General features: G+C 55.5%; 1 long non-coding RNA gene across 1 annotated transcript; it reads left to right on the plus strand.

Annotated features, from left to right (window-relative positions):
* LOC106502494 lies at window positions 11,064–13,771 on the plus strand. The gene is made up of 3 exons (XR_001296117.2): window positions 11,064–11,534; window positions 11,828–12,040; window positions 12,465–13,771. It is a non-coding gene; the product is annotated as an uncharacterized LOC106502494 (long non-coding RNA).

Raw genomic sequence — 15,181 nt, forward strand, 5'->3', positions numbered from 1 at the left:
GAGTCTGTGGGTTATTATTTGCATTTCTTTGACCATCAGTGACATTGACTGATTCTCCCTGGTTTATAGGTTATTTTTACTACTGCTTTTATGCTTAAAACCAGATTACTGAATTAGAAGACTCTCATACATAACTTGCCTAGCATTAAGACGAGAGAGGCGGGAGAGAGAGATTAGGAAGAAAGGGATTTTATGAAATCCAGAGTGAGGGGCACAGTGACTTTAACCAGGCAGGTGTTCCAGTTACCGCCCGGTGCCTGCCCTGCCCGCCCCCCAGCCCCAGCGCGGACTCGGGACCTGCCCGACGAGAGGGAGAACGCGTGTCCCCGACCCGTTAGTCAGTTTTGCTCAGAAGACTCACTCTGCTCCGAACATCTTCCGTAGCCAGGAGGAGAGGCACACGGCCCCGCAGCGGGTCCCAGGAGAGGATGTGGGCAGAGGCCCCTCTGACCTCAGCCCTGCCGCTGGAGTCTGCGCTGACCGCTGAGTGGGGAACACGTGGGCCTGGCTGCAGCCGTGGAGGTCGGAGCAGCTTGTTACAAAGCGTTAGCATGAAAATAACTGACTCACAAAGGTGTGCCAGGCCTGGGGAGCCGTAACCAAATGTGTAACAGGAAAATTCCTGAACCCCTCCACTAGGGTGGGCAGAAAACACATATGAAGGCAAACCGGTCAGTTCTCCTGGCTCTGTGTAGAAGGGAACGCGACAACTCCTGTGTGGCGGAAAGCGATTTATGAAGAAGAGTCACACTGAGGAAGAGTCTGGTCTCTCCAGACCAAGGCCCCTACTGTGACCCTAAATTTAGAAAGTGGTTAGCAGAGGAAACTTGTCTCTTGAGAGCCCCTTGAACACCAAGGAAATCAAACCAGTCAATCGTAAAAGGAAATCAACCCTGAATATTCTTTGGAAGGACTGATGCTGACGCTGAAGCTCCAATACTTCGGCCACCTGATGGGAAGAATGGCCTGACTGGAAAAGACCCTGATGCTGGGAAAGATTGAAGGCAGGAGGAGACATGGCTGGATGGCATCACGGACTCGATGGACATGAGTCAGTAAACTCCAGGAGTTGGTGATGGACAGGGAGGCCTGGCGTGCTGTGGTCCATGGGGTCACAAAGAGTCGGACACAACTTAGCAACTGAACAAACACGTTTAAAAAGCAGTTAGGATAGGGAATTTGAGAGAAGGAGTATTGGCATGCCCTCCTCCAAGGGATCTCTCCAACCCAGGGATAGAACTCATGTCTCTTACGTCTCCTGCACTGACAGGCAGGCTCTTTACCACTAGAGCTCCACCTGGGGAGCCTGAAGGAAAGAGTATGGGGACGCAACAGTCAGCCAAATTGCTGTTTAACTTTGAGAGTAAAAGAAAGATATTTTACCTCCCATGCACCCTGTTCGAAAACAAATAAATTACTCAGTGAAATACACCACCCACACCAAAAATGAAAGAAAATTCCCCATAGATTTAGAGTCTAAGTCCAAAATCCATTGTTTTTCCTCCGAACAGATTTTTCAAAAATACGTTCCAAGAAACATTCGTCTCAGAAGACATTCATAAAAATAGGCTGTACTGGTCTAATGAGCTTGGGAAACACGCGTGCTTTCATTGCAGGAACGGCTAACGTGTGCGTGCACACTCCTAGGCGTGTCCCCGTAGGAAGTCGCTCAGTCCTCACGACTGCTGGGGGTGCTGTCCTGGCCGGGCCACAGGTGAGGAAGGGGATCCCTCAAGGTGCCTGGCGAGTCAGCCGGCTGCACGCAGGTGAACGGGTCTGGACCCCCAGAGCCTCCCACACAGACCTCCCCCAGACAGCCACAATGCCCAGCCCTGCTCAGCCACCTCCTTGGGGCTTTGTCTCCAGGAGGGAAGCTCAGGTAGAGACATAGCGTGCCCCCCCCACCGTTGTCTCCAGGTCTGCCCTCAGGACCTCCCTTGCCGCTCTCGGGACCTCCCTTGCGCCCCCGGGTCCTCCCTTGCCGCCCCCAGAACCTCCCTTGCGGCCCTCGGGACCTCCCTTTCGGCCGGCCCTCAGGTCTTGGTTGCGGCCCCCGGGACCTCCCTTGCCGCCCCCGGGACCTCCCTTGCCACCCCCGGGACCTCCCTTGCCGCACGCCAGGTCTCCGGCCGCTGGGGCGGGCTCCTCACTGTGGCAGGCAGGCTTCTTTCTCCAGCTGTGGCTCCGGGCTCAGCATCTGCAGTGCACTGGCTCCAGAGCGCACAGGCTCAGGAGTTGGGGCACTTGGGCTTAGTTGCACCTGGCCACCTGGGGCCCTAGTTCCCCTACCAGGAATCGAACCTGAATCCCCTGCATTGCGAGGTGGATTCTTACCCACAGGACCAGCAGAGAAGTCTCACCTTCCACTGAATTCTTCAGACGGAAAGCACGAACAGCCTTGCCGTTGCATGACACTAGAATTACTACAGAACCTCGGAACCGATTTCTCTTCCTGATTCCCTCTTCCTGCACAGCTCTTTGAACTATGGAAGTTGAAGGTGATGAGCAGGAAACTGGTGAGAAGGCCTCTGCCTTGCTCCAGTGGGCGCCCCCAGGGCCAGCTGCCGGGCCAGTGGCTTGAAGCAGGACCGAGGGGAACGCCCGCCTGCGTCCCTGGCAGGGTCCGCAGGATTGGGAGGCCGTGAGCACAGCTCCATCAGCCTGGTCTGCTCACAGGAAGACAGGGACGAAACGGTCCTGTGAATCCCATGAGATAATGCGACCCGACTGGGTCCTGGGAAAAAGCGCTGATGATTTCAGAAATCTTTCTAAGGGAGGCAGCCTTAGCCCACGTGGGCATCAAAGACTGCGTTTTGACCATACCCGCCAAAGACTGTTTCAGAGGCGAAATGCCATGAAAATTAGAAAGCGCTTCACTTCCACTTGTCTTGGTGCTCTGAGAGGTTAAATTCTTACTTTCTCCCTTTCTCAACAATCTGAGAAATTTTTAGCTCTGCTTTATGTAAATATTAAGCCCAACTGGGTCTTCCTAATTAGACCAGCCTCTGTCCCTCAACCCCTCCTCCCCAGGGCCACCCTTTCTTTAAGGGGAGCGCGATGCACTGAACCAGCTGCTCTGAATTATGCATGCCTCAGCCAGGAGGTCCGGCCAGGCCTGGACAAAGGGATACAGCCGGCTAGCATCTCACTTTTGTCCGCACCTGCTGTCCTTTGTGAGGTGGCATGGGAAAACCCTAATGAGGCTGCCCGGCGGCTGCAGAAATTCTTGTTGGATAAAGAGGCGGCCCCCCTTCCACCTGGCGAGTTCCAGAGAACACGCAGCCCCCAGCCCTCGCTCAGCCCCTGCCAAGGCCCTGTTTGGTATCCTAGGCAACGGAAAGCCAGAGGATCACAAGGTGCCACGGGAGGTGAATCTGATGTAAGAAAAGGCAGATTAGGCAGCAGCCTCGGGAGGCACTCCTGTCTGGAGCGGGTGGGGGAAGCACCCCCAGCCCCCCAGGAGGGCGGGGCGGCAGCTGATGGGCCGCCTTCAGGGTCAAGGATGCTGCGCTCCTCCCTGTTTCCAAATGCTCCCGGAACAAGAGCTGAGTTTTAACCCCTGAGTCATTGCAGACTCACCAGCTACGGTGGATTGAAGCAATAACATCATTAAAACTGACAGGGAGGCAGAGTCCTTCAAAAACATGAAATCTGCCTGTGAGATAAACGGAAAAAAAACATGACATGCAGTCATGGGTTCCCACCAGCAGCTAAGCATACGCGCTATACAAACAGAAATTGGAAATACGTGGTGAGCAAGGTAAGAAGCTGGGCATTCAGCGGGTGCCTCTCGGAGGGTTTAAGAGCTGACACTCAGACAGAAGCCACCGTGCCGCTGTGTCTGCCAGCCCTGCCCCCCCAGCCCCCGGGGGACAGAAGGCCCCTCGCCCGTTTCCTGTGTCGTCACCCCACCTCCTGACGCACCATCCCGCCTGCATCGGCCGCCTTCCTCCCGACAGCCTCTGCGCCCAAACGCACAGCAACTCCTGACAGGCGAGGAGTCGGTATTGAAAACAAGTCATGCTTTGGATCACTGTGGCTTTGAGGTACCAGACAATGAGTTATTTCCTGCCTGGCCTAGAACCCTCCGCGCCTGGGGTGGGAGTGTTTTCAGGACAGGGAAACAATAGCTGACTGAGCCCTGGGGAGGAGAGGACCAGGCTGTTTGCTCCACGGAGTGAGTCAGAGAAAAGGGCTAGGGTGGTCATTCTGCCCCCCTCTAACGCAGGAGCCTGGCGGAGAAGGGGCAGCCCGCTGCAGGATTCCTGCCTGGGAACTCCCATGGACAGAGGGGCCTGGCGGGCTGCAGTCGTGGGGTCGAAAGGAGCTGGACACGAAGGAGCGGCTAGACAACAAAGGCAACAACTCAGGAAACACATGTCACGTGTCTGGAGGCACGTGGACACTTCCGTTACCAGGTAGATAATTGTCATAAATCTGAAAGATAGCTGTTCCTGGGGGGAAAGGGCTTGCGTTCTGTCAACAATCCCTGCGCCTTATGTCGACAGAAGGACAAAGAAATCACGTCCCGCACGCACCCCAGCTCAGGCCTGCGGGAGGCTCCACACCTTCCTGGTGTTTGGTCCCTTCAGTCGCGTCCGACTCTGCGGCACTGCAGACTGCAGCCTTCCAGGCTCCTCTGGCCCTTGCATTTCCCAGGCAAGAATCCTGGAGTGGGTCGTCATTTCCTTCTCCAGGGGATCTTCCTGACCCAGGGATTGAACCTGTGTCTCTTGCATCACCTACATTGAAGCCAGATTCTTTACCACTGAACCGTCAGGGAACACGCAACAGATGCTGTCTATACGCTTAACTTTCACATAATGGCCCATCTCTGGGAACCTTGCTTCCAGTACCTGGGCATTGAACTAAAATACCTTTATTTAGCTCACAGGAAATTTCCTGACCAGCCCACCTGTGAATAGCTGAAGGAAGGAAGAAATTATTAATAATACACCCCCTCCAGAGGCTGCCCAGAACCAGGACTTGACTCCCTCTTCTCTTCGTATAAAAGAGGCCTGAATGCTATTGAGGCAGGGTGGATCTTCAGGACACAGGTCCACCATCTTCTCGGTCTGCTCCGCTGGCTTTCCGAACGAAGTTGCCATTTCTCGCCTCAACTACCTGTGTCTTTGTTGACCGGCCTGTTCTGTGATCAGCAGGAGGATGGTCTTGGGCCTGGAAACAATTACACACCCAGCCTAGCACGGAGTAAACTCCGTTAGTATCTGTCCTGCAAAAGGTGACGGCATCGCTGGGATTCTTCTTCCAGACTCTGCTCTTTTCAGCTGCTGACTCACCTTTGGCCACTCAAAGGACGCCGGATCCTGAAACCAGCCCCACAGTCTTCCTGAGGCAGCATGATGCTTGTGGAGTGGCTGGGAGTTCTTGACCAGATGGTGAGGCAGAGGGCGGTGCTGGATCTCACCAGGTGGGAGGGGCAGCTCTGTCCCGTCCTACAGGGCTGCGGGTAGACCCAGCTCCGCAGAGAGCCAAGTCCCCGCCCCTAGGCTAAGAGCTCTGCTCTTAAGGCCCCACGGGGGAGGACAAGCTTGGGGCCCGCGACACTGATCTCAGGAGCTGGGGCACCAGCCAGGCTCTTTCCAGCATCGTCGGTAGGTCCTCATAAATCTATTGCTAATGAGTTCTTAGTCCTTCCCTACCCTGTTCAAGGATTCAGCTCTTTAATTTCATGGGGTGTCTCCCAAGGGCCAGAAGCCGTGTGGCTGTCTTACCCTGTCTATTTCAGCCCTGCTCTGATAGCACACCTCTCCTGCCGTGAACGTAAATCCTCGCATTCTACCTGTATCCAGAAAACCAGCTTCTCTTCCACTTTGGGCTCACTCCAGAGCTCAAGGAATCCTGCTCACTCCTGCGCTTCCCTCCGCCATCTCCGCATCCGCAACGACCCTCTTCTCCATGTCTCAGCAGCATGTCGCCTCTTCCACGGTGTGCCTTCCTCTCCAGGTCTGTTTCTGGTGAACCTTCTCCGTGGGATCCAGGACTCACAGGTGCAGAGACCGTGGCTGGCTCCGAGGATGGACTTAATGCCAGCAGCCAGCACAGAGCCTGGAACGTGAGAAGTGCTGGCACGTGTTTGAAGAAAAAAGCACTGCGAATTTTCCTCCTGCAGAACCTGAGGGTAGATTTTTGTTTGGTTTCCTTCTTTGTGGCCAATACCTAAAAAAATTTAGCTGGACCTTCACGTGTGGCTCAGACGGTTAAGCATCTGTCTACAATGCAGGAGACCCGCGTTCGATCCCTAGGTCGGGAAGATCCCCTGAAGAAGGAAATGGCAACCCACTCCAGTACTATTGCCTGGAAAATCCCATGGACAGAGGAGCCTAGTAGGCTACATGTAGTCCATGGGGTCGCAAAGAGTCGGACACGACTGAGCGACTTCACTTCACTTCACTTCACTTCACGCGGTGTTTAGGTGTATTGTGTTGCTTCCACTGGCTTTTAACAAAGTGTCTTAGATGACCGCAGGGCCCCCGGGGACTTTTGGTTTTGAATATTTTACCGTGATTTCCTCAACTACTAGCTGTGATTCCCTGCTCCGCACACGCTGTCTTACAAATTTTCCTTCAGCTTCCGTTCAACATCTTGGAAGATCACAGCTCGGACCACAGTCATCGGCGGCTCTCTTTTTCCTCATGCAGCTTTCATCGTTCTGTGGAATTACTAATTGCCTCTCATGGGCAAATCCTGCATTTTCCTACGGTCTTAGCTATCCAGGAGTATGCTCCAACCCTGCTCTGTTGATGATGGTCCCTGAGCCGGTGCAGGAGAAACCGGCCCGGTGATTGTCAGGCACGAAGAAACCAGATTGGCCTTAAGAGAAGAGTTTCCAAGGCAACACCCTCCTGTGGCATCCAGATCTCGGCAGAAGGTTCTGGTGGTTCCAGGCCAAGTACACCTGCCCTGAGACCCCCACGGGGATGGCACGTGGGTCCTCGTGCGGAGCAGCACTTTGCCGAGAAGGAGGTGGGTGGGTGGGGGGGCGAGTGGGATGTGGAAAGAGGTCTCCAGGGGAAGCTGGATCTCTGGGTCAGCGTGGTACCCAGGCGAGGTCACAGCGCACGGCGTGTCACGCCTTGGAAAGCAGGGCTGTGTAGAACCGAAGCTAGCCCTGCAAGGGCCAAGCAAAGGAATCCCTGGCTGGTCGTTCGACTGCCTGAGCTTTATCGCCTTGGGAAACTTTGCGATGTTCTCAGGCGGCCTGCAGCTCTAGCTTTTGATCAGTGGAATCATGCATAACAACAACGAATGGTTCTGACTGCGTGTGTATTAAGCACGCAGCACGTAGACAGACGTAGCTCTCCCAGTGAAAGGACTCGTCATCAGCAAGCGGTTGCAACTTTTATAAGAAAAAAGTGGTAAGTGGTAAAGTTGAGGAAAGCAAATGTGTGTGTTCACACAGATACACATGTACACACATACACACGTATCTGTTAACGTATATTCACAGGAGAAAAGAGCATAGTGTAACATACGTCTGCAAGAACTGCTAACTTCACAGCACAGATGGGAACCCAAATCGCCTCTCTCCCCGAGTTCTGTTAGAGGCACAGTCTAATAGAGCCGGGGCTGATAACACCACACAGCCCGAGGGGCTCACGGCAGTGCTGCAGGGGCAGGCAACGCCCCCACACCACCTGCACATGGAGGAGCCACTTCCTCTGAGGCTACGTCACGTGACCACGGGACATCGTGTCTTCCCTCCTACGACTGACGGTAAAGAAATGTAACGTACAAAGGTCTCATGTTACAGGAATTCACCGGTTTTTCAGAAATAAATCCACCCAGCTTCTGGGACCAACAGTATGACTTCCGTGGAAATCTAGGGAAATTTAAGCAAGTCTCTAATACCTGTGCAAAGCTGCTTCAATCGCGTCTAACTCTTTATGACCCCGAGGACCGTACCCTGCCAGGCTCCTCCGTCCATGGGCTCCTCCAGGCAAGAACACTGGAGTGGGTTGCCACTTCCTACTCCGGGGGATCTTCCCAGGGATGGAACGCTGACATCTGTATCCTGAAGTAAACACGCTGCAAGCTCCATTGCACTCACCGGGCAGTTGAGGATTATTTGGGAAACTCTGCGGGAAAGCGCTTTGGGAAAAGCACAGACCCAGCCCCACAGATGGGTCACCGCCGCCCGCAGACGGCGGCGGTGGGGACAGAGCGCCCTGGCGTCCGCAGGAAAAGGAGACCACGCTCTGAGACCCGAAGCCAGCGAGACCAGGCAGACCCGCGACTCTCCCGTGACCGAGCCTGCCGGGACGCCGGCCCCCTGAGGACTGGCGTCTGGTCATCCGACCTGGAGAAGGGGGTCAGAGCAGCAGCAGGCGCTGTGAGCGCCCGGCCGGGCTGGCTGAGCGCCTTCTGCCCTGGGCGTGTGTGCTCATCCTCCACGCCCCCAGAGCCCCAGCAGCTGGCATAGATGCGACGTGCGGAATCCAGTCGTGTCCTCCTCTGAGGACGGCCGAAGGAGAAGACGCGGATGAGCACACGGCCGGGGCAGCGTGCCAGATGCTCCCCTCGAGAACGGCCCTCCAGGCCCTGCGCGGTGGCCGCGGAAGGCACACGGTCCCAGGGCAGGGCCCCTGGCGGCATCTCTGCGGCACGTGCTCCTGCAGGACCGGGGTGTCCCGGGTGAGGTCCGGCTGCTGCTGAGGTTTAGAACACAAAGTACGTCTTCCCCTGAAAGCCGGGTGACTTCCTCAGGCCGGAACCCCCAGCGGAGTCCCTGCCAGGAGCAAGGAGCCGGCGCTGGGAGGAAGGGGTGGAGGTGCAGACAGTCAGGAAGAACGGGGGCGTGGGGGGGCACCGCCGCCGGAGGCACAGCGCGGCGCCCGGGACTCCAGCTGCGGCCCTGCATCCACGGGAGCGGCCATGTCCCAAGGGTCCCGGCTTCGGTCCTTCCCCGCCTGCCGCCAGTAGGCCCCTCACCGCCAGGCCCTGGGGCCCACTGTGAGCCCACTAACGGGATTCGCTGTCAGAGCGCTGAGCACTCCGCACTGGGACACGCGGGCTCTGGCCGTTCCCCACCCTGAGTCACCGGGGACCCCGTCCGCCCCTCTCAGCCCCAGGCATTCACCGCATGTCGGCTCGTGCTCCCCGAAAGATGTGCCCAGGTCCTAACTCCCAGTACCCGTGCCTCTGACCTCACTTGGAGATGGGCCCCTCACCGAGGTCACTAAGTTAGGGATGTCAAGATGAAGTCCTCCTGGATTTGGGTGGGCTCTTAATCCAGCAGCTGGTGGCTGTTAAAAACAAAAAAAGGAGAGGAGAGTTCAGGCCACAGGGACACAGGGAAGCCAGTGCGTGGAGATGCAGACAGGGACGGGCGGGGTGCGCCCTGGGTGGGGGACTGCGGCCACCGCCAGGGCCTGCGAGAGGCAGAGGGCTCCTCCACAGGGCCTCTGGAGGGAGCTCAGCCCTGCTCACAGCCTGGCTGCAGACTTCTGGCCTCCAGAGATGTGGGGGGTGTGACTGTGTGGCAAGACGCTAAGGTGGTCACTTCCTCAGCTGCCCCGGGGCCCCTGCAGCCGTTGTCCTGGATGGGAGCTGGGAAGGCCTGCCATGTCCTATCCACAGCTTATCTCCCACCCCTGTGCTCTCCTCACTAACACATGTGAGCGTGCAGTCACACGCGGGCATGTACAACACATGTGCACACACCTGGCATCCAGGAGTCTGCACCTCAGAACCCCCACTGGTCCCAGGAAGGCCGCTGTCCCGCAGAACCGTGACATCCAGGAGTCTGCACCTCAGAACCCCCGCTGGTCCCCAGAAGGCCACTGTCCCTCAGAACCGTGACATCCAGGAGTCTGCACCTCAGAACCTCAGCTGGTCCCAGGAAGGCCACTGTCCCGCAGAACCATGGCATCCAAGCGTCTGCACCTCAGAACCCCAGCTGGTCCCCAGAAGGCCGCTGTCCCTCAGAACCGTGACATCCAGGAGTCTGCACCTCAGAACCTCAGCTGGTCCCAGGAAGGCCACTGTCCCGCAGAACCATGGCATCCAAGCGTCTGCACCTCAGAACCCCAGCTGGTCCCCAGAAGGCCACTGTCCCTCAGAACCGTGACATCCAGGAGTCTGCACCTCAGAACCTCAGCTGGTCCCAGGAAGGCCACTGTCCCGAAGAACCATGGCGTCCAGGCGTCTGCACCTCAGAACCTCCACTGGCCCCAGGAAGGCCTCTGTCCTGCAGAACCGTGACATCCAGGAGTCTGCACCTCAGAACCCCCGCTGGTCCCCAGAAGGCTGCTGTCCCACAGAACCGTGACATCCAGGAGTCTGCACCTCAGGACCTCAGCTGGTCCCAGGAAGGCCTCTGTGCCACAGAACTGTGACGTCCAGGAGTCTGCACCTCAGAACCTCAGCTGGTCCCAGGAAGGCCACTGTCCCGCAGAACCATGGCATCCAGGCATCTGCACCTCAGAACCTCAGCCGGTCCCCGGAAGGCCGCTGTCCCGCAGAACTGTGACGTCCAGAAGTCTGCACCTCAGAACCCCAGCTGGTCCCCGAAAGGCCGCTGTCCTGCAGAACCGTGACGTCCAGGCGTCTGCACCTCAGAAACCCAGCTGGCCCCAGGAAGGCCACTGTCCCGCAGAACAGTGACATCCAGGAGTCTGCACCTCAGAACCTCAGCTGGTCCCCGGAAGGCTGCTGTCCCGCAGAACCGTGACTTCACCCCTCACTCAGGTTTGCTGCCCAGCCTGGCCTCATCCTGTAAGTTCCCAGATGGGACCAGACACAAGGCCCCTGTGACCTGTCAAGGAATACATGGTCCTCCCTAAGGCTGTCCTTGGACAAAGCTGGAGGGGATGCACCCTCCCCGCACTCCTGACCCCTGGCTGCCTTTCTTGTTCATCCTTCTCTGTGCCCTGTCATCTCACTTTGGAACGCACCATCTCTTCAATGTTAGCAAAGGTCAAAAATTCCTATTTTAATGTGGTGTGTCCAACTCTTTGTGACCCCGTGGATCACCGCCCTCCAGGCTCCTCTGTCCATGGGTTTCTCCAGGCGAGAATGCTGGAGTGGGTGGCCGTTCTCTGCTGCAGGGGACCTTCCCTATCCAGGGATCGAGCCCAGGTCTCTCGCACAGCAGGCAGATTCTTTAACACCTGACCCACCGGGGAAGCATCATTAAATAGGGGAAGGCTGGTTTCTCACAGCAAAATGCTTGCCGTTCTAAGTAAGAGGGACTCGAGACCCAGCAACGTCCAAAGACGTGGCTCAGGCCCGGAGCCGAGGCTTTCCTAGCCCTTTGTGCTTGTAACCAGAATTGCAGTAATACCCGGAGGGCATGGCCCTACACTTCCCTGACCGGAAGCCCAGGCTCAGCCGGGAGGCCAAGCCGCAGAAGGACGTCTGGAGTTCAAAGGCAGAGGGTGAGGCCAGGGAGGAGGCGGCCCAGCAGGCAGAAAGGAATGGAGGCGGCGTGTGCTCGCCCCATGGAGCCTGCTCTGCTGGAGTGTGAAGCCAAGTCCAGGCTCCTCCTGCTGGGAAAATAGCAGTTCTTACAGGTATCAGGGAAAATCTGTTGAGAGCTATGATGCGTGTTTTAAAGCCCCCAAAAGGAGGGAAAATGCAGTTTTGGGAGGAGGGCCAGGGTTTGGGGAATTTAGTTAAGAGAAGAATTCCATGAGCAAACACAGCTAAGTTACAAAGTCCACAGAAAGGTGGTTGGAGCCAATTCAAAGATATTCCAGAATAAGACAAGCAAGTCACTGAAAAACGTAGATCTTTCAAGTCTAAAGTTTTATTTAGTGTCTCGGCTATATAAACAAAGCTAGTACAAATGAAAACATTTTTTCAGATATGCTTTCAACACAGGCTTGGATGACAATGAACACATCATTGTCAGCAAAGCAGCGACTTCAAAACGATGAAGGAAGAATGGATTTTCAGCGCGATTCACAGGAAGGCGGGTGAGCTCCTGACTGATTGCTGGCTTTTGCGGCAGTTGATCCGCCTGATGACCTCAGAAGCAGTGACCTAGTTGAAAAAGTTAGCCAACCAAAGAAGGAAGGTAAAAACAGAGCGTCAAGCTAAATTAACTCACCCTCCAGGAGACAGGGATTGTAGTCTGGGAACTCAAGCTTGAGAGAGAAGGTCTGGAGAGTTATAGACTTCCACTGCGGAAAACAAGCCGGGCCTCCCCATGTGGGAGGAAGCTCCTACGGTCACAGGTCACAGGCTGTGCTCACCTGCCCGAGGGAACACTCAGAGGTCCGGCTGGCCCTGACCGTCCCTGGAAGTTGGGTCCATCTGAACAGGGTTCCCAGGATGAGCTGTTGGGGAAAAGGGGCAGAGACCACCAGCAGCAGACTCTGAATTGGGATCCAGAGGGTCTAGAAGCCGTGGCTGGGCTGAGAGAGACCACCAGGGCCTGGAGGAGAACCTCAGCCTTGCCTCTGGGTCCCTCCCCAACTGCCCTTTCCCTGCCCCTACAGGCACCAGCACTTTCCCACGGGTCTCAGGAAACAACCCCAGACTGTCAGAGTGAAGCCAGCTGGGACCTGGAGGTGCAGACCTGGCTCAGATCCCCACGTGACACTTAGCCCCTCTGTGGCCTCGGGCCCAGCCTGCGAACCGCAGGGGTGACATCCCTGAAAAGAGGTAACTTCCACCTTCAGTCACCAGGGGGCAGTGGCGGGGAGCTCACACTACCAGCTCTAAGGCCCTGCCCGCATGGTGACGTCACGAGGTGTGACCGTGTAAGTCGGCTCAGGATGCTGCTGCTGCGTAACAAAATGATAAGGATGGGAGGGGGCTCAAACACTGAGATGTCTGTTCTCCCAGCCTGGAGGCCTGGAGTCCAAGAGCCCAGGGTCTCCTCAGCGTCCTCCCCCTGCGTCCAGACGTCCGCTTTCATAGGGGCATCAGCCTTATTGGATCAGGGTGGTGACTTGCCTTGGATGGACGGCAGGCCAGGCTCATACAAAACCCCTTTGCCCCTGCTTCTCCCAACATCTCCCAGCAGGGCTCCTGGATGCCTCCAGCTTGGAGCTGGCTCCCCAGACCCTGCCGAGAGCCCGCAGACCTCTTCACGTGCCGTCGGTTCTGGCATCAACGTGTGTTGCTTTCCCTGGCGTGTTTCTAAGTAGAATTCAAGTTCATAAAGTGGAACTAACCGTTGCCCCGAGTCAGGACATTTTCCCACCCTCCGTTCATGCTTGTCTCTCCAGCCTTCTTGTATTTCATTTATTCATTTATTTGGTGTTAGTTGTTTGATTAACAGCCAAGACGTACACAGCTGGAGCAGAGGGTGGCCGCACTGCGGCTCACGTCTGCGTTCCGCCATCCCCACCCCTCTGCCCTCCACCCCCAGCTGCCCAACAACAGGTAACGCTGCCCTGAGTCTTGTCTGTGGTTCTCCCAACATGTTCATCCTACGGCGTTAGCAGGATGTGTGTGTGTGTGTGTGTGTGTGTGTGTGTGTGTGTGTGTGTGTGTGTGTGTGTGTGTGTGTCCCTGGGGAGGAATATTTGGTTCCGACGTTGTTGCCTGTGTTCTTGATGTTTCAAGAGCTGTTCTTTAAGTCACTACTTACTAGAGTTTAGTCTAAACTGCAGCAGCTGGGAACCTGGAACTCGTGCAACTCACGAAAACTCTTGAGTGGCCCCTCCCCCGCCCCTCTAGCCACCTATGAATCAGTGTGATGCATGACCACTAATGAGGGCAGCAACCTCTCAGTGTCCTTGCTGAATGTTTTGAGTTTTCTCGGCTCTGAAATGCTTGGCAGAGCTTTGCCACTATTTTTTTTTTTTTTTTTTGTCCTGGGTTACCATTTTACTACTGATCTTAGTTCTCGGATATGTTCTTGACACTGATTCTCGGTTCAAGCGCACAGAGAGTATTTGCTTCCTTTGCGGTCTGTGTGTTCTTTCTTGGCGATGCTTTAAGATGAACAGACCTTCTACTTTTCATATAGTCAAATATGTTTTGTTGTTGTTGTTTTTGAGTCTTACATAAGAATTCCTTCCTTACCCCCAGGATAGGAAGAAAGAAACCGGCGTGTTGCACTTAAGCTTTAAAGCATTTGCTCTAGACGTGTCCTAAAGCCACCTGGAGTGGCTTTATAGGCCCTGTAAACTAGGGATCCAAGGGCATTAGTCTTTCCACATGAATCATCTCTGCTTGGGACTCTCTTCTTTCTCTGAACCACGAGGACCCCAAGCTCCTGGATTTCCAGTTTCCACACTGTCTTCCCCTCAATGTCGGTCAGCCTCTAAGCCATGTCCTTTCAACAGCCTCTCAATAAATATTGGCGTCTGGTAGTAGGGGCCCCTTTCCCTGCATGTGTTGACTATTCCTGGACCTTTAATATTTCATAATTCTTTTTTCTTAGAAACAGCTTGTAAAGACCCACAAAATACCCCGGTGGGAGTTTGCTTGGGTTTTCATTAAAATGATAGATGAATTTTAGGAGAATTGCCATTCCCAGTGCTACACTGCAAACCTCCTCCAGAAACCTGACTTTTCAGGTCAGTGCCCCCCACCCTTGCTCTCAGCCTCTGCCCAGGCTATGTCTCTCCTGCCTCGTATTTCTCAGCCCTCTGCCTTCCTCGTCTCTCCCCTCGCAGCCCAGCTCAGCCTCCCCGAACCTTCTCTCGGGGCTCCGGCGCACGGGACATCTCTGTCTACTGAGACGGAGCAGCGCTGGCGGAAGTCTCTTAGGTGTCAGCTGCTTTGGCGGCTTGTAAATTGGCTCCTGACTCACTGTGAGGCTCTTTCTTTACCAGGGCGATTCATTTCCCTTTACCTTAAGCACTTCCCCCAAATCACTGTGATTCTCAAAATAGGCTCTTATTTTCTGTAACCATAGCAAAGAGGAGGCTTAGCAGTGACTTCTGAGCTTTCTCAGCGTCCGCGCCCCCCAGGGGTCCAGCTGCCTCGTACTGAATCTTTGTCCCAACTCCAGCCTGGGAAATGTGTCCAGATCATCGCCGTCAGAGATTCTGAATCTGAGATGAGGCCCTCGTTCATAAACAGTCTCCTTTCATTCTGTGCTATGCTGCGCTCAGTCACATCAGTTGCATCCAGCTCTGTGACCCCGTGGACTGCAGCCCATCAGGCTCCTGTGTCCATGGGATTCTCCAGGCAATAATACTGGAGTGATTTGCCATGCCCTCCTCCAGAGAATGTTTCCGACCCGGGGATCGAACCC

Source organism: Capra hircus, chromosome 9, assembly GCF_001704415.2.
Source record: "Capra hircus breed San Clemente chromosome 9, ASM170441v1, whole genome shotgun sequence".
Classification (NCBI taxonomy): Eukaryota; Metazoa; Chordata; class Mammalia; order Artiodactyla; family Bovidae; genus Capra; species Capra hircus.